Raw genomic sequence first — 27,392 nt, 5'->3', positions numbered from 1 at the left:
AAATATTAAAATGTGTCAGGCGTAAAATGTTTTGGGATTTATTTGCTATTATTGAAGTGCTTATTTGTAATTATTAAAAATGTCAGGTTTGAGAGCCGGGTATTAAAGCTAGTAAAATCATAAATTAGTAATAAAACTGAAATTATAGTGAAATATTACTTCTGGCAGGAATCCATACCTCAACTTGGAATGCTTATCCTGGCGTATCGCGTTTTGTAAGATCACTCTGACGGCTTTGGCCCCACCTACGAGAAAAAAAAATCCCCTCTGCGCGCGCTCCCCTCTCACGTTGTTGTTTTTTAAGTTAACATAGTGACGTAAGAAAACCGTCAGCCACATCGAGACGAAAATCTGCCGCGATAAGCATTCCTAGTAGAGCTGGACATGTGTCAGATTTATAGCCCGGTGTACCCGGTAAGATTGAAACCACACCACCGGAGGTCTGTCATCATTATGCCCTACGCCAGCGTCCACAGACCCGGACAGGCGGCAAAACCAGCATGGGTAACAGAACCCCACTACTGATGGTCGCGCCCTTGACGCAAGCCACTCAACCCAGCAGAAGGTGCAGCAATGGGTCGACCAGCCCCCACTTCGCACACAGCAGTGGGAATAAGAGCGGATGCTCTGGCAACGCCAGCCGGCACCCTACCTAGAAAGGTAGAGAGCCAAGCCCATTGGAAGGAGCGCCTAAAGGGGAACGGCGGGCACACAGCAGCCCGCATAACCCGGCACAGCTGGCACCGGATATCCCGGTGGAACTCCAAAAGGCCGGGAGATGGGTCCGCCGCGCCCTCATACGGAGGCCCGCAGCCCCACAGCAGGCGACTCCATCCGCCGAGACGGCCAGTTCGCCCGGCCCCTCTCCGTTAGCCTGGGCCGAAGCCCAGTTACCAGCCCACACCGGACCGAAGTCGGAGGTGGAGATAGGACCATTTGAACGGAGCTAACATCTCCCAGTGCGCCACCACCCGTGCTGGGTTACAAGAGCCGGACCCCGACTCCCCGGTTAAGCCACCAGTTATTGCACACTCCGACCCATCGTGGGCCTCCTAGTAGAGCTATGGATTCCTGCCAGAAGTAATATTTCACTATAATTTCAGTTTTATTACTAATTTATGATTTTACTAGCTTTAATACCCGGCTTCACCCGGAGTCTTAGTTTTAATGAATTAGATCTGATTTGTACGTAAGAAAGGTAAACGCTGTAGCAAAAACGCAACAGGCGTAGCAAAAACGTAATACACGTAACACGCGTAGCAAAAACGTAAAACACGCAACACGCGTAGCAAAAACGTAACACACGTAGCAAAAACGTAACACGCGTAGCAAAAACGTAACACACGTAGCAAAAACGTAACACGCGTAGCAAAAACGTAACACACGTAACACGCGTAGCAAAAATGTAACACACGTAACACGCGTAGCAAAAATGTAACACACGTAACACGCGTAGCAAAAAGTCCTGAACTACTTAAAAATCCCAACTAAACCTTCCCTTCTATACGAAGTCCGTTTCTTTCACACTAGCTCCCCTTCAATCAGGGCCGTATTTCCGCCTAGCACACCTAGGCGTAGGGGCCCATCCTTGGAAGGGACCCTCCAGTGACCTTAAGTTAACGAAGGCATGAACCTATAATATCAATCTTAATTAAAATTTTAGAAATTGCTAGTTTGAATTGCGTTGAAGATTTTGTTTTACAATTACCAAAATTTACTATATTTCTAAAAAGGGGCCCAGACTCCTTATCTGCCTAGGGGCCCAGGATCTCTAAGTCCGGCACTGCCTTCAACGAATTTCACACTAACCGGTTAAAAAAGCTTGAAGGTCGGACGGGCGCAAGGGACTCAAGAGAGGAAATCAAAACGTGCGAAGAGTTTAAAACAAATAACGGAGTGACCACGCGACATTTTTCAAATAAAACAAGGTGGCCCAGGCCGAAATATTAGTTCCACATCAGTGTATTCGAGTGGGCAAACCCATACACCCTTAGTAGACACAGGTAGGCAAACTAATACAAAAGCTGTTGAGGCTACGTGATTTCTTATCGTTTGATATAAAAATTGCCATCCTAAGTTAAAGAGTGGATGCCGCCCACCCTCAGGATACCCGGGTGGGCAAACCAAATTAACCAATACAAAAGCTGTTGAGGTCATGTGATTTCCTATCGTTAGATAGACGGAAAGTATCAAAGGTGAAATAGGTAAGCAAAACACGACGAACATAATTCTTTTAAATTATTGAAATTAGTGGAAATATGATTCTTAAACTGGGATTAAAATGGGTTTATTTTAGGAAATTTATATCAAACATTTGGGTAGTTTAGGCACCAAAAGTCATGTAAATTCGCCAATTCATAAAAAAATACCCATGAATTTATTAACTTTTCGATCACTCTCCCTTTAAGGGGGTTGGTCGGAGGGGGCGGAAATTAACGGCACTGCGTGCGCGTCAAAGAGTTCTATCGAATGAAACCAACTTTTTTTCGGTCACTCTCCCTTTAAGGGGGCTGGTCGAAGGGAGCGGAAATTAACGGCACTGCACGTTCTATCGTTTGATATAACAAGTCGGCCCAGGCCGTAATATTAGTTCCACATCAGTGTATTCGAGTGGGCAAACCCATACACCCTTAGTAGACACAGGTAGGCAAACTAATACAAAAACTGTTGAGGCTACGTGATTTCTTATCGTTTGATATATAAATTGCCATCCTAAGTTAAAGAGTGGGTACCGCCCACCCTCAGGATACCCGGGTGGGCAAACCAATTTAAAAGCTGTTGAGGCCATGTGATTTCCTATCATTTGATATATAATTTACCATCCTATGTTAAAGAGTGGCCACCGCCCACCCTCAGGATACCCGGGTGGGCAAACCAATACGAAAGCTGTTGAGGCCATGTGATTTCCTATCATTTGATATATAATTTACCATCCTATGTTAAAGAGTGGCCACCGCCCACCCTCAGGATACCCGGGTGGGCAAACCAATACGAAAGCTGTTGAGGCCATGTGATTTCCTATCATTTGATATATAATTTACCATCCTATGTTAAAGAGTGGCCACCGCCCACCCTCAGGATACGCGGGTGGGCAAACCAATACAAAAGCTGTTGAGGCCATGTGATTTTATATTATCTCGGTGATTAAATTAGTATTTTCTTAGAGCAGATATTTAATATGGATTATTAACAACTGCATAAATCATATTATTGCAAGAATGTATTTATGTACTAAGAATATGGCAAGACGGAGATTCTGTCCCCATGGTCGCATACTTTTCAGCTTAAGGGCCTGTTGCCAAAGCCCTAGCCAAAGTGCTAGCCCATTGAATTTAACATGTTTGATTCTAGCAAAGCAGACTTTTGCAACACGCCCTAAGTTCGACTGCTTTGGATTTTTTGGTCTCACTCTTTCAAGTAGACGCGAGCGTAGACGATTCCAATCTTTTACTTTTATTGTTCTATGAGACCAAATTGGTTTTTTCGATCACTCCCCCTTTAAGGGGGTTGGTCGGAGGGGGCGGAAATTAACGGCACTGCGTGCGCGTCAAAGAGTTCTATCGAATGAGACCAAATCTCTGGACCAACTATACAAACTATACAAGTTCGCCAAGAAGGCGATAATATTATTTTGTGCCACACATAAACGACTTCGATAAGAAAGTGCCACACTTATTTATTACTTCTGAATATACACAGTTTCGATAAGAAAGTGCCACACTTATTTATTACTTCTGACCATACACGGTTTCGATAAGAAAGTGCCACACTTATTAATTACTTCTGACCATACATGGTTTCGATAAGAAAGTGCCACACTTACTTATTACTTCTGACCATACATGGTTTCGATAAGAAAGTGCCACACTTACTTATTACTTCTGACCATACACGGTTTCGATAAGAAAGTGAAACACTTATTTGTTACTACTGACCACACACGGTTTCGATAAGAAAGTGCCACACTTATTTATTACTTCTGACCATACACGGTTTCGATAAGGGGGGTCTAAATTGTGAACCCTGTTTACCTGGCAGACCTGAAACTGGCCATCGGGAAACGTTGTGTAGCCCTACACTGTAATTCAAACTTCCCGCCACGCCCGTGTCACCCTACGTAGGATTCCACTAGGTTGGGGGCGGGGGAAGGCGAAGTTTGAGGTTAACTTGACCTTAAACGCCGTAAATATACGTAAAATAACGCGGAAAAAGGAACGGCAACTGCGACAACTTAACTAGCCAAGTCCCCCCGCGTCGCTAAAAACGACTAGAAGTTCCGAATAAAGATTAAAGAGAACGCCGTGGCTAGCTTGGTACAGACGTCGGTTTGGGGATTACGCGGCCAGCAGCTGTCTGGGTTCAAATCCCAGTGTCGCCAATAATATAATTAATAAAAGTTATTTTTCGCAGCTCCATCTACCGTGTCGTCGCTTTTCCACGCCAAACAAACTAAAACACTTAACGACATTCCATCCATAGCAATAGTCCCACTTCGATATATATATATCGATGTGGAACTAAAAATTGATCCAAAAACTAGATAAGGGAAGCAAAGGGGTGGAAGTCGAGAAAAAATTAAAGCCAATACCAGCTGAAAAATAGATAAGGGAGGCGAAAGTCCAAAGTCAAGTAAAATAAAATTGAATTATGAGTAAAATTGAATTAGATTAATAACCATGTCAGGTATTTGGAATTAGGCGCGGTTAGTAGGAAATCAGGCCCTGAATATTGAGTTAAAATTTCAAAGCTCTAGAGCTAACCGTTCTCGAGTTTTTAGGAACATGACTTACAAATAAATAAAAGGACAAACTTTAAGTCTTATAAATATAGATGTTACCCGCTTAAATGGAATACGGGAACAAAATTAAATATCGCCTTCTTGGTGAACTTGTTTAATACGGGGCGAGGGTATTGCAGGGGTGGTTCGTCATCCTGGAAAAACCCCAGAAGGGGGACAGGAAACTGCATTTCTAAACAAACGGCCAAGCTAGGACCATAGCTAAAGAGACTCACGCTCTCGGAATTTCCCCACTTCCTTCGGTTTTACTCGATGTCTCAATAGGAAGCAATTAATTAAGGTGCGAGACAAAAACCACTTTAAACCATGAAATAACCTTAAACGCACTCTCGCAAGCTCAAAATTTGTGTTAGCGTCGAGTTCGGGACTAGCAAAAGTCAATATGACTTCATACATATTATTATTATTGACTTTTGGGACTAGTTATTTTCTTTCAATTTTTTCTATTAGATAGTAGCGGCAATGAGAGTAGCGGAGGTGTCTCTAACTACGCTGTACAGCCAAAGGTAGCGGAGAGAGGATTTTCAGCCCCTGGAGTGACTGATTTTTAACTCTTTGGGACATATAGTTCATTTATTTCCACATTTACTTTTACTCTAAGGTTCGACTTTCACAATAAAGATTGAAGTGAGATTGGAACAGCTCGTAGCATCGTCGCGATAGACTCCATCGCCATCTCTTTTTAATCAAACAACTAAAAGCTACGTATGTGAGAAAATTCAGCTGGCGAGAGTGCGTTTAAGTACAAATAGAAAAAGTGAACAATTAAAATAATTACAATATCACAATAGTCAACAAAGCCTTACCTAACTATCTCGCACGTACTGTCGCCTACGAGGGGTCGGACACTTGCCATTATTTTGTACGGGATTTCGGGATTTCGTAGAGATTTTGGCGATTTTATCATTACTTTTTGAAGTGTTTTTGGAATTTCAATGTTAATTTACCATAGAGAGAGTTAAAAGATTTTTCATTTTTTTTGGAATTATCCCGTACTCAATTACTCATCTGTAACAATTTTAAAGTTTTGGCTTGTATGTGTACTCATCGTAATAATTCTGTACTAATCGTAATAATTCTGTACTCATCGTAATCCTTCTGTACTCATCGTAATAATTCTTTACTTATCGTAATCGTTCTGTACTCATCGTAATCCTTCTGTACTCATCGTAATAATTCTTTACTCATCGTAATCCTTCTGTACTCATCGTAATAATTCTGTACTCATCGTAATAATTCTGTACTCATCGTAATCCTTCTGTACTCATCGTAATAATTCTGTACTCATCGTAATAATTCTGTACTCGTCGTAATCATTCTGTGCTCATCGTAATTATTCTGTACTCATCGTAATCCTTCTGTACTCATCGTAATAATTCTTTACTTATCGTAATCGTTCTGTACTCATCGTAATCCTTCTGTACTCATCGTAATAATTCTTTACTCATCGTAATCCTTCTGTACTCATCGTAATAATTCTGTACTCATCGTAATAATTCTGTACTCATCGTAATCCTTCTGTACTCATCGTAATAATTCTGTACTCATCGTAATAATTCTGTACTCATCGTAATCATTCTGTGCTCATCGTAATCATTCTGTACTCATCGTAATAATTCTGTACTCGTCGTAATAATTCTGTACTCATCGTAATCATTCTGTGCTCATCGTAATTATTCTGTACTCATCGTAATAATTCTGTACTCGTCGTAATCATTCTGTACTCATCGTAATTATTCTGTACTCATCGTAATCCTTCTGTACTCATCGTAATAATTCTGTACTCATCGTAATAATTCTGTACTCATCGTAATCATTCTGTGCTCATCGTAATCATTCTGTACTCATCGTAATCATTCTGTACTCATCGTAATAATTCTGTACTCGTCGTAATAATTCTGTACTCATCGTAATCATTCTGTGCTCATCGTAATTATTCTGTACTCATCGTAATTATTCTGTACTCATCGTAATAATTCTGTACTCGTCGTAATCATTCTGTACTCATCGTAATTATTCTGTACTCATCGTAATCATTCTGTACTCATCGTAATAATTCTGTACTCATCGTAATAATTCTGTACTCGTCGTAATAATTCTGTACTCATCCTAATCATTCTGTACTCATCGTAATCATTCTGTACTCATCGTAATCATTCTGTTCTCATCGTAATCATTCTGTACTCATCGTAATCATTCTGTACTCGTCGTAATATTTCTGTACTCATCGTAATCATTCTGTACTCATCGTAATTATTCTGTACTCATCGTAATTATTCTGTACTCGTCGTAATAATTCTTTACTCATCGTAATAATTCTGTACTCATCGTAATAATTCTGTACTCGTCGTAATCATTCTGTTCTCATCGTAATTATTCTGTACTCATCGTAATCATTCTGTACTCATCGTAATCATTCTGTACTCATCGTAATCATTCTGTACTAATCGTAATCATTCTGTACTCATCGTAATCATTCTGTACTCATCGTAATCATTCTGTACTCATCGTAATCATTCTGTACTCATCGTAATCATTCTGTACTCGTCGTAATAATTCTGTACTCGTCGTAATCATTCTGTACTCATCGTAATCATTCGGTACTCATCGTAATTATTCTGTACTCATCGTAATAATTCTGTACTCGTCGTAATAATTCTGTACTCATCCTAATCATTCTGTACTCATCGTAATCATTCTGTACTCGTCGTAATAATTCTGTACTCATCCTAATCCTTCTGTACTCATCGTAATAATTCTGTACTCATCGTAATAATTCTGTACTCATCGTAATCATTCTGTGCTCATCGTAATCATTCTGTACTCATCGTAATCATTCTGTACTCATCGTAATAATTCTGTACTCGTCGTAATAATTCTGTACTCATCGTAATCATTATGTGCTCATCGTAATTATTCTGTACTCATCGTAATTATTCTGTACTCATCGTAATAATTCTGTACTCGTCGTAATCATTCTGTACTCATCGTAATTATTCTGTACTCATCGTAATAATTCTGTACTCGTCGTAATAATTCTGTACTCATCGTAATTATTCTGTACTCATCGTAATCATTCTGTACTCATCGTAATCATTCTGTACTCATCGTAATCATTCTGTACTCATCGTAATCATTCTGTACTCATCGTAATCATTCTGTACTCATCGTAATCATTCTGTACTCGTCGTAATAATTCTGTACTCGTCGTAATCATTCGGTACTCATCGTAATTATTCTGTACTCATCGTAATTATTCTGTACTCATCGTAATTATTCTGTACTCTTTCCTAATCATGTGTACTCATCTGCACTTATTAGGCGAAAACTATTCGCTAGTTTTGGAGTAAATTTTTAGGAAACAGCGAGCATCTTCAAAATACAGTTTGGCTGTTATAGTATGGAAGAAGTTGGTAGTTTGGATTAAAAGGTGTACTCTTTTCGTCCCAAAGCGAGCGAATAGTTTTGGCCTATTAATGTATACGTAATCGGTGTACAGGCAAATTCTTACTGGTTAGCCCCTCGCCTAAGCCTCTCGTAGTGATAGTTGAACAGAATTCTTGAGGCGCTTCAAAGCGGCTACTTTGCAGTAACGGCGGAAGGATAGAAAAGTTAAAATACGAGGCAGTCCACAGCGCTCCGAGAAAATTATGTATTTGTATGGCATATTTGCTTGAAATTGCGAGTCTACTTCAGTATTGAATTAAATAAGTTTTCTAAGGTTTTTAATTATATGAATATATTATTATATTATGTTTAATATAATTATTATTCATGAGGGTTTGTACCCCCACCTGAAATCTAGGAGGGTACAATGTACACCTCTACCGCCATATTCCGTATGGTGCTTCGAAAATTATCTCTATTCAAATATTGCGCCAATGAAGGCATTCTAAATTAGATGATATCGCTTGCGGTGTACTAGAAATAGTATCTTATATTTGGTCATGTTATTCATAGCATTTTCCTTTGCAAAAAATTCTGTTAGTTTTGGAAACTTGTTAATGGTCTACTTTTGATCGATAACTATTTTCGACAAAATAAAAACCGAAATACTAAAAGTTTTAATCGATTTAACATACAATTTATAAATTACCTTTAGCTTTCACAAACCCGGAACTTTCTATATTGTTAATTCTGCCGTCGTCAGTTATGAGCAAGTAGACAGGTTACCGTTTTCGAATTTATTAACATTGGCCGAGTGACAGGCAAGACTGTCGCAAAATTAGTTGTACAAATCCTTACGATTTAATTGTTGTGAGCTTTGTGAGCATAGGTTGTGAGTAATAACACGGCTTATAAGCCGTGGTAATAAGTTGGCACAGGAATCCATACCTCTACTTGGAACGCTTATCCTGGCGTATCGCGTATGGTAAGATCACTCTGACGGCTTTGGCCCCGCCAACGAGAGAAAAAACCCACTCTGCGCGCGCTCCCCTCTCACGTGGTTGTTTGTTAAGTTAACATAGTGACGTCAAAATAAACCGTCAGCCACATCAAGACGAAAATCTTCCGCGATAACTGATAAGCATTCCAAGTAGAGATATGGATTCCTGGTAGGCAGTATTACCGCTCGGGGATCTCGGCGCACGATATTTTATATATTATTATTATGCGCGCGAGATTCGTTTGGTAATAGAGAAGAAAGAAATAGGGTTGACTGACAATGAATAGGATTCTCAACGGAAATTTTATATAAAACGACTCTTTATAAATATATAACCACTCTTTATTGATATAAAACAACTCTTTATAAATATATAACCACTCTTTATTGATATAAAACAACTCTTTATAAATATATAACCACTCTTTATTGATATAAAACAACTCTTTATAAATATATAACCACTCTTTATTGATATAAAACAACTCTTTATAAATATAAAACAACTCTTTATTGATATAAAACAACTCTTTATAAATATAAAACAACTCTTTATTGATATAAAACAACTCTTTATAAATATAAAACCACTCTTTATTGATATAAAACAACTCTTTATAAATATAAAACCACTCTTTATTGATATAAAACAACTCTTTATAAATATAAAACAACTCTTTATTGATATAAAACAACTCTTTATAAATATAAAACCACTCTTTATTGATATAAAACAACTCTTTATAAATATAAAACCACTCTTTATTGATATAAAACAACTCTTTATTGATATAAAACCACTTTTTATTGATATAAAACAACTCTTTATTGATATAAAACCACTCTTTATTGATATAAAACAACTCTTTATTGATATAAAACAACTCTTTATTGATATAAAACAACTCTTTATTGATATAAAACAACTCTTTATTGATATAAAACAACTCTTTATTGATATAAAACAACTCTTTATAGATATAAAACAACTCTTTATTGATATAAAACAACTCTTTATTGATATGAAACAACTCTTTATTGATATAAAACAACTCTTTATTGATATAAAACAACTCTTTGTTAAAATTTAACCAAAATTGATCAATTTTACCAAAAATAGGTCAAACTCATCTTTTTGGGTAAGTTTTGAAAATTTAATTTTTTTTAATTTTTTTAAGTAAGTAAGTGAAACCGAGAAAATCCCATGCTTTTTTAAATGGAGTTTTTTCGTTTTGAGAAATCAAAAACATTTTAGATTGACATGGGAAAACTAAAGCCCATTGCAACTTATAAAACCACTCTTTATTGATATAAAACAACTCTTTATAAATATATAACCACTCTTTATTGATATAAAACAACTCTTTATAAATATAAAACAACTCTTTATTGATATAAAACAACTCTTTATAAATATAAAACAACTCTTTATTGATATAAAACAACTCTTTATAAATATAAAACCACTTTTTATTGATATAAAACAACTCTTTATAAATATAAAACCACTCTTTATTGATATAAAACAACTCTTTATAAATATAAAACAACTCTTTATTGATATAAAACAGCTCTTTATAAATATAAAACCACTCTTTATTGATATAAAACAACTCTTTATAAATATAAAACAACTCTTTATTGATATAAAACAACTCTTTATAAATATAAAACAACTCTTTATTGATATAAAACAACTCTTTATAAATATAAAACCACTCTTTATTGATATAAAACAACTCTTTATAAATATAAAACCACTCTTTATTGATATAAAACAACTCTTTATAAATATAAAACAACTCTTTATTGATATAAAACAGCTCTTTATAAATATAAAACAACTCTTTATTGATATAAAACAACTCTTTATTGATATAAACCACTCTTTATTGATATAAAACAACTCTTTATTGATATAAAACAACTCTTTATTGATATAAAACAACTCTTTATTGATATAAAACAACTCTTTATTGATATAAAACAACTCTTTATTGATATAAAACAACTCTTTATAGATATAAAACAACTCTTTATAGATATAAAACAACTCTTTATAGATATAAAACGACTCTTTATTGATATAAAACAACTCTTTATTGATATGAAACAACTCTTTATTGATATAAAACAACTCTTTATTGATATAAAACAACTCTTTATAAATATAAAACAACTCTTTATAGATATAAAACAGCTCTTTATAGATATAAAACGACTCTTTATTGATATAAAACAACTCTTTATTGATATGAAACAACTCTTTATTGATATAAAACAACTCTTTATTGATATGAAACAACTCTTTATTGATATAAAACAACTCTTTATTCATATAAAACAACTCTTTGTTAAAATGTAACCAAAAATGATCAATTTTACCCAAAATTCTTGATCAATTTTACCTAAAATAGCTCAAACTCATCTTTTTGGGTAAGTTTTGAAAATTTAATTTTTTTTAATTTTTTTAAGTAAGTAAGTGAAACCGAGAAAATCCCATGCTTTTTTAAATGGAGTTTTTTCGTTTTGGAAATCAAAAACATTTTAGATTGACATGGGAAAACTAAAGCCCATTGCAACTTATAAAACCACTCTTTATTGACATAAAACAACTCTTTATAAATATATAACCACTCTTTATTGATATAAAACAACTCTTTATAAATATAAAACAACTCTTTATTGATATAAAACAACTCTTTATTGATATAAAACAACTCTTTATAAATATAAAACAACTCTTTATTGATATAAAACAACTCTTTATAAATATAAAACCACTCTTTATTGATATAAAACAACTCTTTATAAATATAAAACCACTCTTTATTGATATAAAACATCTCTTTATAAATATAAAACAACTCTTTATTGATATAAAACAGCTCTTTATAAATATAAAACAACTCTTTATTGATATAAAACAACTCTTTATTGATATAAAACCACTCTTTATTGATATAAAACAACTCTTTATTGATATAAAACAACTCTTTATTGATATAAAACAACTCTTTATTGATATAAAACAACTCTTTATTGATATAAAACAACTCTTTATTGATATAAAACAACTCTTTATAGATATAAAACAACTCATTATAGATATAAAACAACTCTTTATAGATATAAAACGACTCTTTATTGATATAAAACAACTCTTTATTGATATGAAACAACTCTTTATTGATATAAAACAACTCTTTATTGATATAAAACAACTCTTTATTGATATAAAACAACTCTTTATTGATATAAAACAACTCTTTATTGATATAAAACAACTCTTTATTGATATAAAACAACTCTTTATAGATATAAAACAACTCTTTATAGATATAAAACAACTCTTTATAGATATAAAACGACTCTTTATAGATATAAAACGACTCTTTATAGATATAAAACGACTCTTTATTGATATAAAACAACTCTTTATAGATATAAAACAACTCTTTATAGATATAAAACAACTCTTTATAGATATAAAACGACTCTTTATAGATATAAAACGACTCTTTATTGATATGAAACAACTCTTTATTGATATAAAACGACTCTTTATAGATATAAAACGACTCTTTATAGATATAAAACGACTCTTTATTGATATAAAACAACTCTTTATTGATATGAAACAACTCTTTATTGATATAAAACAACTCTTTATTGATATAAAACAACTCTTTATAGATATAAAACAACTCTTTATAGATATAAAACAACTCTTTATTGATATAAAACAACTCTTTATAAATATAAAACCACTCTTTATTGATATAAAACAACTCTTTATAAATATAAAACAACTCTTTATTGATATAAAACAGCTCTTTATAAATATAAAACAACTCTTTATTGATATAAAACAACTCTTTATTGATATAAACCACTCTTTATTGATATAAAACAACTCTTTATTGATATAAAACAACTCTTTATTGATATAAAACAACTCTTTATTGATATAAACCACTCTTTATTGATATAAAACAACTCTTTATTGATATAAAACAACTCTTTATTGATATAAAACAACTCTTTATTGATATAAAACAACTCTTTATTGATATAAAACAACTCTTTATTGATATGAAACAACTCTTTATTGATATAAAACAACTCTTTATTGATATGAAACAACTCTTTATTGATATAAAACAACTCTTTATTGATATAAAACAACTCTTTATTGATATAAAACAACTCTTTATTGATATAAAACAGCTCTTTATTGATATAAAACAACTCTTTATTGATATAAAACAACTCTTTATTGATATAAAAAAACTCTTTATAGATATAAAACAACTCTTTATAGATATAAAACAACTCTTTATAGATATAAAACGACTCTTTATAGATATAAAACGACTCTTTATTGATATAAAACAACTCTTTATAGATATAAAACAACTCTTTATAGATATAAAACAACTCTTTATAGATATAAAACGACTCTTTATAGATATAAAACGACTCTTTATTGATATAAAACAACTCTTTATTGATATGAAACAACTCTTTATTGATATAAAACAACTCTTTATTGATATAAAACAACTCTTTATAGATATAAAACAACTCTTTATAGATATAAAACAACTCTTTATAGATATAAAACAACTCTTTATAGATATAAAACGACTCTTTATTGATATAAAACAACTGTTTATTGATATGAAACAACTCTTTATTGATATAAAACAACTCTTTATTGATATAAAACAACTCTTTATTGATATAAAACAACTCTTTATTGATATCAAACAGCTCTTTATTGATATAAAACAACTCTTTATTGATATAAAACAACTCTTTATTGATATAAAACAACTCTTTATAGATATAAAACGACTCTTTATTGATATAAAACAACTCTTTATTGATATGAAACAACTCTTTATTGATATAAAACAACTCTTTATTGATATAAAACAACTCTTTATAGATATAAAACAACTCTTTATAGATATAAAACAACTCTTTATAGATATAAAACAACTCTTTATAGATATAAAACAACTCTTTATAGATATAAAACGACTCTTTATTGATATAAAACGACTCTTTATTGATATAAAACAACTCTTTATTGATATGAAACAACTCTTTATTGATATAAAACAACTCTTTATTGATATAAAACAACTCTTTATAGATATAAAACAACTCTTTATAGATATAAAACAACTCTTTATAGATATAAAACAACTCTTTATAGATATAAAACGACTCTTTATAGATATAAAACGACTCTTTATTGATATAAAACAACTCTTTATTGATATGAAACAACTCTTTATTGATATAAAACAACTCTTTATTGATATAAAACGACTCTTTATTGATATAAAACGACTCTTTATTGATATAAAACAACTCTTTATTGATATAAAACAACTCTTTATAGATATAAAACAACTCTTTATAGATATAAAACAACTCTTTATAGATATAAAACGACTCTTTATTGATATAAAACAACTGTTTATTGATATGAAACAACTCTTTATTGATATAAAACAACTCTTTATTGATATAAAACAACTCTTTATTGATATAAAACAACTCTTTATTGATATCAAACAGCTCTTTATTGATATAAAACAACTCTTTATTGATATAAAACAACTCTTTATTGATATAAAACAACTCTTTATAGATATAAAACAACTCTTTATAGATATAAAACAACTCTTTATAGATATAAAACGACTCTTTATAGATATAAAACGACTCTTTATTGATATAAAACAACTCTTTATTGATATGAAACAACTCTTTATTGATATAAAATAACTCTTTATTGATATAAAACAACTCTTTATAGATATAAAACAACTCTTTATAGATATAAAACGACTCTTTATTGATATAAAACAACTCTTTATTGATATGAAACAACTCTTTATTGATATAAAACAACTCTTTATTGATATAAAACAACTCTTTATAGATATAAAACGACTCTTTATTGATATAAAACAACTCTTTATTGATATGAATCAACTCTTTATTGATATAAAACAACTCTTTATTGATATAAAACAACTCTTTGTTAAAAATTAACCAAAATTGATCAATTTTACCCAAAATTCTTGATCAATTTTACCTAAAATAGGTCAAACTCATCTTTTTGGGTAAGTTTTGAAAATTTAATTTTTTTTAATTTTTTTAAGTAAGTAAGTGAAACCGAGAAAATCCCATGCTTTTTTAAATGGAGTTTTTTTGTTTTGAGAAATCAAAAACATTTTCGATTGACATGGGAAAACTAAAGCCCATTGCATCTTTTCCCTTTGGTAATTTTCATACTACTATAAGGTCTACCTAACCCCCGAGTTTCAACAAAATCCGTGATAATCACCTCGGGTAGTATCCTTGTTAGTTAAATCAGGATTGGCTAAAATTTGGGGGAGGTTAAACCTACAGTTTTCTTTACTAGGGGTTGGTTCGGCTATTTAATAGAGATAGTTAACGGTTTCTTTCTTGATTCCTAGGGATCGAGACTCAATCTATAATAGGCTATCGGAGGCAGCGCTACGATTGACTTCGAGGGAATGTTTTCTTCGGGGGGGATTCTGTCACTTCAGTGTCTTAAAGGGGAACGGTCAAGCTTTAACCAGTTAGATAGCCCTATAGCCCATCAAAAACTAAAATTTATGGCGAAAACCGCACCAAAAAATATTAAGTGATTAATTTTTAATAAAATAAAGAAATTTCGGGAAATCGAAAAGCGCGCGTCCGACGCAACACCTGGTGAGAAGTCGGTGAGACGGAAAAACATCATAAAAGCGCGCGCTGATGAACAATTTGCACGCGCGGCGCGTTCCAGTTATAAGAGACTTAAGCCTAAATTGCGCGATTTTAAAAGTTTGGATAGTTCGCAAATCGCTCATACGGGGTTAGGGGCGCTGGCGGCAGCCCCTAACATGGCGGCGAAAATTCAAACCCAAACACCTGGCGTTATTTTTCGTTTCAACCTTTTGGGCCAAAAGCTATTTTTTCAAGACAAAAAAAGGTACGAGGTAGTATATTGAACGTCTTGTTAATCTTTTGATATGGAAATAAGGCCATATTTGGAAAAGCTTGGCCGTTCCCCTTTAAAGGCCGGCTACATAAATCTTCGGTTTACTCTGTCTTTCACTGGAAGTAGGCTTACTGCATTACATGTGTGCCATGCAGTCAGCCTACTTCCAGTGAAAGACAGAGTAAACCGAAGATTTATGTAGTCGGCCTTTAAAGATCGGAGTATCTTAAACGACTTCGGAAAGGACGGTACCAGATGAAGCGTTGTCTTGATGGGATGATCTCGCTGACGATTCGGGGGGATTCTCTTCACTTTCGGGCAGTCTTACACGAAAAGTTCCTTAAATCGGATATCACAGGGTTCTTATGAAATTTTCGGATTTCAAATCCCCGACCGTTTTTTGGCAATATCCCTGACCTTTTTGCTAATAGTCCTGGTAATTTTCATGTTTTCATAGGGAAAGGTACAAAGTGAAAACAATTTTTTTTAAATATCACAAACTTCATTATTTTTTATAAAAACATAATTACTGAGAGCGTCAAAACTCAATGCAGAGTTTTGTTGATTAATAAAATCCCTGACTTACAGGGCCGGATTAACACTTGGTGGCCCTGTGCAAAGTAGAATTTGGGGACTTTAAAAAAATTCCGACCTTACTTTTTTACTTGAAATAATAATAATACAAAAATGGGAAAAACATTTATTTCGAAGACCGGGGCCCCCTAACCTCGCCATGGCACACTTGACACATGCCTTAATACGGCCTTGTTGACTTGTACCTGATTTTTTGGGGTGGCGGAGTGGTTAGCACATTCGCCTCGCAGCAAAAGGAACCGGGTTCGATCCCAACTCGTGGCACTGGGTGAAAACTCGGAACAACTCCTTCCGCGTTGAGTTTGAAAGTTATCTCCCCACTGGTTAAAGGGGTTTTCCCCCGAGATCTTCGGTTTCCCCTTCCATAAAAACTTGTTGAGGTTAATGGTAATAGTTAGTGTAGGGAGCTGTTGGCTCGCGTGGCTTGCAGGGCTTGCCACCACTCTCCTACGCATTGTAACCCGGCCACTTGAATTAAAGGCTTTAAAAGTCGCTCGATGACTTAGGCCTAGGGTGGTGCCTTGGGTATTAGCCTAGCCTAGCTGATTATTATTATTTTTACGATATTATTTAAATCCCTGACTTTTTCCCCAATTTGAAAATTCCTGACTTCTCCAGGTTATCCAGGTTCCGTACGAACCCTGTTTCACTAGATAGATCGAATAACGTTCCTAATTTTCCGATGTGCTAAATTGCATCTTTTGGATAATTTAATTGTGCTTTAGCATCTTTTATTTAACTTGTCGGCTTTCACCAGACAGCTTGGAAATTTGGAATGGAATTGGAAGTCCCAAAGGAAGCGTCTCATTTTCCCTCGTTCGACAGGTGGGGTGCCGGAAGCGTAGGCTTGGGTGTATTAGTTACTTATGGTTTTTACCTCTCCGATACGGTGTTTTTCTAAAAAAACAGCTTTGGCGAATGTCATTTACAAAGTTATAACGTTAGGTACTATAATTTATTCTACATCATTTTAAATATTTATAAATTATATTAATCTTATATTTAATGAAATATTTATAAATTATATTAATCTTATATTTAATGAAATATTTATAAATTATATTAATCTTATATTTAATGAAATAGTTATAAATTATATTAATCTTATATTTAATGAAATATTTATAAATTATATTAATCTTATATTTAATGAAATATTTATAAATTATATTAATCTTATATTTAATGAAATATTTATAAATTATATTAATCTTATATTTAATGAAATATTTATAAATTATATTAATCTTATATTTAATGAAATATTTATAAATTATATTAATCTTATATTTAATGAAATATTTATAAATTATATTAATCTTATATTTAATTAGAAGGGATATATATTGTTGGGCTATTGATGAAAGTTAAATCAAGAACGTTCCATAGACTGTTCTGAATAAAAATAAACATTTATAATTTTGTATAATTCTGGTTGCCATTTTATTTTCTAATCACTCGCCCACAACATTACAGTTCTGGCAATCCCGAATCAAATAAATTTTCGATATAACGGCGACGGGAAATTATTCTCGTAAATTTATAGCGCGGCCTTAGGGAATATTCTTTTAACAAAATTTCGATAAACTATCGTTTAATTAAAATCAGCCCGATTCCGTTAAAAATATAAACCAAAAAACGAACGGTCGTTATAATACCCTCTGTAAATATTTCTTTCATTAAAATTTGCTTCGTATTATACATGTATTCAACTTATAACCTTGTACTGTAAAAAAGGGTTAAATTCAATTGTGCAGTGTTATAGTACGTCTAACTCACTGTTGTAACAACTAACTTATGATATTCTGAATAAATTAAAATTGGTCGTTTCGTCTCAATTATTTTAATTATAATTAAAATTTTATACCGGGCGGGATATTCATAAATTATATTAATCTTATATTTTATTAAATATTCATAAATTATATTAATCTTATATTTTATTAAATATTCATAAATTATATTAATCTTATATTTTATTAAATATTCATAAATTATATTAATCTTATATTTTATTAAATATTCATAAATTATATTAATCTTATATTTTATTAAATATTCATAAATTATATTAATCTTATATTTTATTAAATATTCATAAATTATATTAATCTTATATTTTATTAAATATTCATAAATTATATTAATCTTATATTTTATTAAATATTCATAAATTATATTAATCTTATATTTTATTAAATATTCATAAATTATATTAATCTTATATTTTATTAAATATTCATAAATTATATTAATCTTATATTTTATTAAATATTCATAAATTATATTAATCTTATATTTTATTAAATATTCATAAATTATAGTAATCTTATATTTTATGAAATATTCATAAATTATATTAATCTTATATTTTATTAAATATTCATAAATTATATTAATCTTATATTTTATTAAATATTCATAAATTATATTAATCTTATATTTTATTAAATATTCATAAATTATATTAATCTTATATTTTATTAAATATTCATAAATTATATTAATCTTATATTTTATGAAATATTCATAAATTATATTAATCTTATATTTTATTAAATATTCATAAATTATATTAATCTTATATTTTATTAAATATTCATAAATTATATTAATCTTATATTTTATTAAATATTCATAAATTATAGTAATCTTATATTTAATGAAATATTCATAAATTATATTAATCTTATATTTTATTAAATATTCATAAATTATATTAATCTTATATATTATTAAATATTTATAAATTATATTAATCTTATATTTTATTAATATTCATAAATTATATTAATCTTATATTTAATTAAATATTTATAAATTATATTAATCTTATATTTAATTAAATATTCATAAATTATACTAATCTTATATTTAATTAAATATTTATAAATTATATTAATCTTATATTTAATTAAATATTTATAAATAATATTAATCTTATATTTAATTAAATATTTATAAATTATATTAATCTTATATTTAATTAAATATTTATAAATTATATTAATCTTATATTTAATTAAATATTTATAAATTATATTAATCTTATATTTAATTAAATATTTATAAATTATATTAATCTTATATTTAATTAAATATTTATAAATTATATTAATCTTATATTTAATTAAATATTTATAAATTATATTAGTCTTATATTTAATTAAATATTTATAAATAATATTAATCTTATATTTTATTAAATTATTAAGTATTTTAATGTAAAAGTTAATCGTGATCAAGAATTGAACTCGGGTCGCATTGTTACCACGCGGATAGTTCACCGCCGAGCCATTGACTTCCTTAGGGATAATGTTAAAGTAAAGGAACCATTATGATAAGGCGGGTTTTTGTACTAAACGGATTACTACAATATCTGTGGATATTTTTTATTGAACTTTGTTTTTTTTTATTTTTGTGAACTTGTTATTATTTCGTCCAGAATTGAACCGCGAGCGCGGTTTTAGGACTTTGATTCGTTGCCGATGTGTTATTGTTTCCTTTTACGTTGTGTTATAAATCTGTAATATATTATTCAATGACGTTGTTAAACTCTTTAATTGTCAGTAGGTTTATTTTTTCGGATACGCTTTTTTGTTGTGTTTTTTAACTGATCGAGATTACGTTCTTTTTTGTCTAATCTTTGGTATTGTTGGTTATTTTCTATTGCTTGATTTCTAAGTATTTGAACTAATTTATTGCTTGACTGCGTTATAATATTTTTCTATGAGTTTTGTTTCTGAAGTCTGATTGATTGGGTTGTTATTGTGTATTTTCCTATTCGTTATTTTTATTTTTGATACTCTTATATTTTAAACTGGATATAGTATAACGTTACTTCTGCGTATTTCGAATGTCCGTGACGTGGAGGGTATTTTCACGTTTTATTAGGATCAGTTGTTTTAATTTTAAATATCTTTCGTTTTATTTGTATTTTATTTCGTTTTTCAGTCGTATATTTTTATCGAGTTGTATACATCGTGCGCTTACACTTATGTTGGTCTGGTTTTTAACTGGGTCGTCATTACTTAGTAGTTTATTTTAAACGTTTTCTCTACTGATTAAGATGTTTAATTTGAAATAAAATGAGCGTTAAAGATGCGGCAAGTATTTCGTAAGCGAGAAAAATACAAATACCCTCTGTAGATATTTCTTATTAAAATTGGCTTCGTATTATATTTAACTGCTGAACTTGTACCGTAAATAGGGTTAAATTCAATTGTGCATTGTTTTAGTACGTCTAACTCACTGTTGTAACTACTTAATTTACAATATTCTGAGTGTAATGCTACCTCTCAACGTACAATGGCAGGGTTTCCACCAGTTGTACACGGTATTCGTCGTAGTATCTATTTGCGATCGCATCGGGCGGGATTTGAACCCGAGACCTACTGCTTGACAGGCGGACGTTCTACCACAGAACCACCGACACTTGTTACGCTTCATTGAAAATTAGACCTTCAGCTTTATCGGAAGCGTATTTAATAGAGTACGAAATTTTGGTTCAATTGAAATAGAATTGAAATTGAAATTATTGCATCGAAGAAATTATAATTTAGCGTGTCTCAATTGATTAAAAACAAATGCGCCACCCAGGTTTCGAACCCAGGCCTTTCGGCTTGGCAGTCGAGCGCTCTACCACAGAACCACCGATAGCTGCTTAGGTTCACTGAAATTAAGACACTCATAATAGGTAATAAAGTCTTTTTTTATGAATGAATTTATGAAGGCCTAATCTGTTTTTTACGAATGAAATTTTAAAGGTTAAATCTTGTTTTAGCGCAGTCAGACGAGATAAGAGGGTTAAAGGGTAGACCCTGTGGGGGATCCACTTTGTTAGTTTTTGTTATTTATTTACGGGTATTATTAACGACCTATATATAGTTGTGTTAATTCAAAGAAGATAATTTAACGTTTATTGCTTTAAGCGCTGGCGGTTAGTCAAGTTGCTCTCTGTGCTTTGTTGATGGTAAGGTTTTTGCTTTTTGTAAATATATTTGGTGTGGATTTTTGGATATCCACGATTTCTAACGCAGTCAATGATTTCCTGGGTGTGTGAGTCATTATATGATATTGGAAATTGGACGGTATTGGTTTTTTCATGCGGTATGTGTCACAACGTCAACTGGAAGTCTACGAGTGTTGAAATAAAATGAGCGTTAAAGATGCGGCAAGTATTTCGTAAGCGAGAAAAATACAATTACCATCTGTAGATATTTCTTTCATTAAAATTTGCTTAGTATTATATTCAACTGATAAACATGTACTGTCAAAAGGGTTAAATTCAATTGTGCATTGTTTTAGTAAGTCTAACTCGCTGTTGTAACTACTTAATTTATAATATTCTGAATAAATTAAACTCGATTGTTTCGTCTCAATTATTTAAAACTAAAATTAAAATTTTATACGGGGCAGGGTTTAAACCGAGAATACGTTTTTCGTAAATAACTCTGAATTGCGGAGATATCTTTGGGATTCGTGTCGAGAAATTAATACCACTAGGGATCATTCTTCCGAGGAGAGGTATATTTTGGCTTGCCAACTTGTTATGTTTATAGGATAGGCATAAGCCTATCACCCCTGAGTTTGAAACGCGCATAGCGCCCTTTGTACCACCACTGGACGGGCGAAAAAGAAGAAATCAGGCGATAGTATCGGCACCTGGTAGAGATAAATTGAAGCTTCTTCCTTCCCCCTTTCTCTCTCTACGCACCTCTCTCTTACCAAAGCAGCTTGCATCATGCATTGCGGGACTCGTTACGTTTCTCTTTTCCACCACCGGGTGGATTTAGCGCTGTACTTTTGCCAGTCGTTAGCTTGAGCCTTGAACCAACATTGCATTTCGATGCTAGAGTGGCCTCCCAGATTAAAATTTTGTCAGTAGATGGCGCTTGGAGCTCTTTGAGAAACGGTTAAAAATTAGTGAACGTGCCAAGAGTATGATTAACACGTAATAATGATTCGCTTTATATATGTAGAGATTTGCTGTTGCTAGGGCACGGCATTTTCCAACCTTTATCCGTTATATACGCAGTTATATGTGGTTAACCGAAAAATATCTTAGTTTTAACCGCATTTTAACGTCATGCATAGGGAACGGTTTATTTTCTTTACAAATAATATTATTTCAGTTTGGTTAGAAAAAATAATTGTTAAAGAATAAAGATATTATGCGGTTTTTTATCATAAGTAATTTTTACCATTTCGTTTAGAGAACACATAAATATTGCTCTAAACTTTATAAATTTCTGAGTGCTCCTATGCAGTAGCGTCCCGAGCGGGGGGGGGGGGTGAACTTATGTAATATTGCCCATGGGCACCAACAATAAACAAGTATTTTACCTCCGCTTAAGCATTTGACTAAAATACCGGATAAGCGTAACATACTGCCACCTAGGAGCAACAAACACAAGGAGAACACAGCTAGCCTTTAAACACGCTAACGCAGTGTTGTGTACAAATTTCATTGGATGAGCATTTACGCTGAACGTTTTACGGAAAGGGGGAAGACAATTTCCGAATTTTCTCCTTCCGACGGCAGCAGGTGCTAAAGCGTCTAACCAATGAAAAATGTACACAAGAAAATGCACGACTTTAGACGGGTTGCGTTCTCCTTGTGTGGGGTACTGTGTTCTTTGCTACTAGCTGCCACTACTTACACAATCCCAGGTTTCGCGGATTGGGTCAACCGGCTTAAGACTTCGAGAACAATGTTCTCGCGTACTTTGCGGCATATCCTCGCTGCTGATTTGGGTTGTTCCGCATATCGTGTGTGGAAAATTCTTTGTAATAATCGCTATCACTCATACAGAGCTGCGCTTCACCAAGGACTAATTGACGGAGACCATTAAAGACGTTATGAATTTAGCAACTGGTTACTAAATGCTGTCTATGAAGATCCGCAATTTTTGCGCCATGTTTTGTTCTCCGACGAAGCGCCATTTTCGAAATAGCCATCTTTGGTGTGACACTAACCCACATTGGGGTTTTGAATATCATCACCAGGTTCAATTTGAACGTGTCAATGTTAGGACTTCTTGGAAACCGTTTGATTGGTCCTTTTTTCCTGCCGCCGAACCTCAACGGCCAAAGGTATTGGCATTTTTGACAGAACGAACAGACAAGGAGACGACCCGAGGTGATAATCACCGATTTTGTTCAAACTCGGGTATAATGTATACCTCCATGTACCTTAAAAAACCTGCAACGGAAAAGTTGCGACGGGCTTTCGTTTTGCCATGGCAACCGAAAACGTTTTTGACAACATGATTTGGGATTTTCCCTTTGAAAATAACATGGGAATCTGAAGGATTTTAAGGGTCCCCCCTGTGAAACCTTTTAAAAAAATAAAATATTTTGAAAATTTCAAAAACGTTAAAAAACATTTAAATTGATTTTAAAAATTTAATTTAATCAAGTTTAAATGCAATTTGGTCATATTCCCATGTTATTTTCAATGGAAATAATTCCAAATCATGTTGTCAAAAACGTTTTCGGTTGCCATGGCAAAACGAAAGCCCGTCGCAACTTTTACCTTGCAGGTTTTTCAAGTTACTTGGAGGTGTACATTATACCAGACTTTGAACAAAATCGGGTCGTCTCCTTGTGAGTGCCGCAATCGACGACTTTCCATTGTCTGAAAGACGTCGGTTAAGGTTTCAACAAGATGGCGCGCCTCCCCATTTCTCTCGGAAAGTAACTGCGCACCTCGACAACGAGTTTCCTGAAAGGAAGAAATGGTCCAGTGCATTGGCCAGCAAGGTCACCTGACCTAACACTGCTGGATTTTTTTATCTGGGGATTCATTAAAGCAAAAGTATACGCGGTGCCGATTGAAACTAGGGAGGAACTCATCAGAAGAATAATCAGTGCTTGCCGAGACGTGACACCAGACAGTGGCGTAGCCAGGATTTTGTTCCGGGGGGGAGCACAAAATTGAAAAAAAAGTAAAAAAATAAAAATATTTGTACGTACGACCATACGTTTCGGGGGGGGCATGTGCCCCCTGTGCCCCCCTGGATACGCCACTGACACCAGAAATGATAGAGAAAGCGTTTTCGAACTGAATTGTCCGCGCACAAACCTGCGTTGCAGCCAATGGTGGAATTATTGAACATGTTTTGTAAAAATTGATCTGATAAAAATATCTGCATTTAAAACAAACCGTGTACATTTTTTCAAGTGTAAAAACTCAAGATAATACGTCTGTATTAGACTTGTTCGCTTTTTAATTATCGTTTCAAACAATTGTTATTTGGCTTGACCAGCTTGTAAATGTTTCAAGCTCGAATTTCCACTGAAAATTAGTCTTCTTCGCCGAATCAACATTTTTTAATAATTTTCGATGACGGACTACAACCTTATAATATAATTTTTTTTATCTCAAACCTAGTGGTGAAAAAATAATTTATCAAAATTGGTGAAAAACCATTACCAAAAACGCTGAAATTTCTCAAACTAATGTCCCCCGGGATAGTAAATTGACCTTCCATATTTGAAATCAGTAGTATAAAGAGTTTTCGAAAAAAATCACTTTTCCGAGCAAAAAATAGACCCTGTATAAAAGATAGCTAAGCCGGTTATATCTGATAAGATCTGTTTAATAATTGAAATTAGTATTTTATATAAAACATCAGACTAAAGACGATTGAATTATTTGACTTTGGTTAAAGTTTGTCAGGAAGGAGGTTCGTTTCACCCGATAATTCCACAGTAATAGTTCCAAATTTATTTAAGTCCAACATGGAGTGCATTTACTAGTGGATAACCGTTAACCGATCGCCGAGCCCTAGCTGTTGCGAATAAAATATAAACTTGAAGGCCCGATTACTAATATCATAAGTAACATAATAACAATAAGTATGACAATTAACGAGATTTACAACCAAATTGATTTTCATAGTTTTTGCGTAATCAAGATGTTTTCTCAGCCCAGAGCCCTCTAGTGTCTAAAATATGCGAGACTTCCGCTAAGCCGAAATATCTGGTTTCCGATAGATAGGCGGAATATTAGGCTAAAATGATAAAAATTAAACACGTTTTTTTCGGCGCCACGAGCTCATGTTTTTTTTTTATCACGCATGAATCGCCCGCGGGCTTCAAAACAAAGCCCCTCGCGACTCCAGAAAGTGCTCTCCGATATTAGGCTTAAATTTTTATCAACAAGTAGTCATCCAAAACGGTAAGTCGCGAGTCCAAGTCACAGCTTGAAGAGAGTATCAGTGCCGATAAAATGTTCAGTTAGAAAATTAGCATTAAAGCAATAGGAAGTGTCATACTTATTGTTATTATGTTACTTATGCCAATATATAAAAAGCCCAATCCCGACCAGACACCGACCCGTTTAAAAAAAAAGCCCGACCGGGCCCAGCCCGAAAAAAAATTATAAAATTATACTTGAGCGACCCGACCCTACCCACCAAAAACAATGATATCGATCGTGTCGGTTCGGGCACGGCCAACTTTGATCACGCGCTGTTCGCGCTACAGCGGCCAACATATTCGTCGAAATTCCGCGAGCAACGATTTTTCCCCTATAAACTGTACTAAAACGTGTAGGAGTTCAGCGCCACGCTCGGTTTTTATCATGTCTTCAATGTAAAAACTATTCTAAAAATAATAATCCGCTAGGGGCGCTCACGTCATACACATCTTTTGCTCATAGCATATGTAACATAATTACTCATAAGTATGTTACTATACCTTTATTCCATTCAAAAATCTTCACTAACGGTTTGTTTCACCATGAATCAGTAAAAAGGTGGACTACGTTAGATTTTAACCTTTTTATTAATCCTAGTAATTTTGGAAATCACCCTATTGGCTACTAACATATTTATTTAAGCCAATGGAGAACCTCTAAATTGAGAAGGAATTTTTTGCGTCGGAATTTTAGTCAGCCCAATGAGCTTTATTGAAATTTATAAACTCGCTCGGTTTGTGCGGATAAGTTAAATAATGAGTAGTTTAGAAAAATATAAGGTTGGGGAAAATGACCAATACGGTTCAGTGATGGCTTTCCAAAAATGAAACAAGTCGTCGAACTGGGATATTCCACCAGCGTTATTAAAACCATGGATGTTCATTACTACATCCATGTTAAAACCCTTATCAATATCAAGCCTAGAAGAGTTAGGCCTAGGCTCAAAAGAATCTGCAAACTTTGCAAAGACTCCAACCTTGTAGATGCTCCAGAAAAGCTCAACCTGAATTTAAACTATTTTTTCCAATAAACCTGCTTCTTTTATTTGACAATGTAAATTTATTTTAGAACGTGAGTCTCCGAAAACTTAATTAATTTTCAAATTCATTGCATTAACAGCACTGGACACTATATTGTATCTCATTTTAACTCCTAAGCCTTGGTTGTTCAATCAGGTTTGTTTACTAAAATAATGGCCGTCGATTTATCAGACGTAGAGCTAATTTTGCGATTTCATAATCGGCATTCGAGATTCGATGACGTCAAATATTACATCAAATATTACGTAAAGTACGGATGACGCAATATCTGTGAAACAAACCGTTAGTGAAGAAATAGAGCTAGTGGCATACTTATGAGTAATTATGTTACATAT

The sequence above is a fragment of the Leiobunum rupestre genome, chromosome 1, assembly GCF_980474605.1.
Source record: "Leiobunum rupestre chromosome 1, qqLeiRupe1.1.hap1, whole genome shotgun sequence".
NCBI lineage: Eukaryota > Metazoa > Arthropoda > Arachnida > Opiliones > Sclerosomatidae > Leiobunum > Leiobunum rupestre.
The sequence above is the reverse complement of the archived record's forward strand: the minus strand, read 5'-3'. Positions refer to the sequence as shown.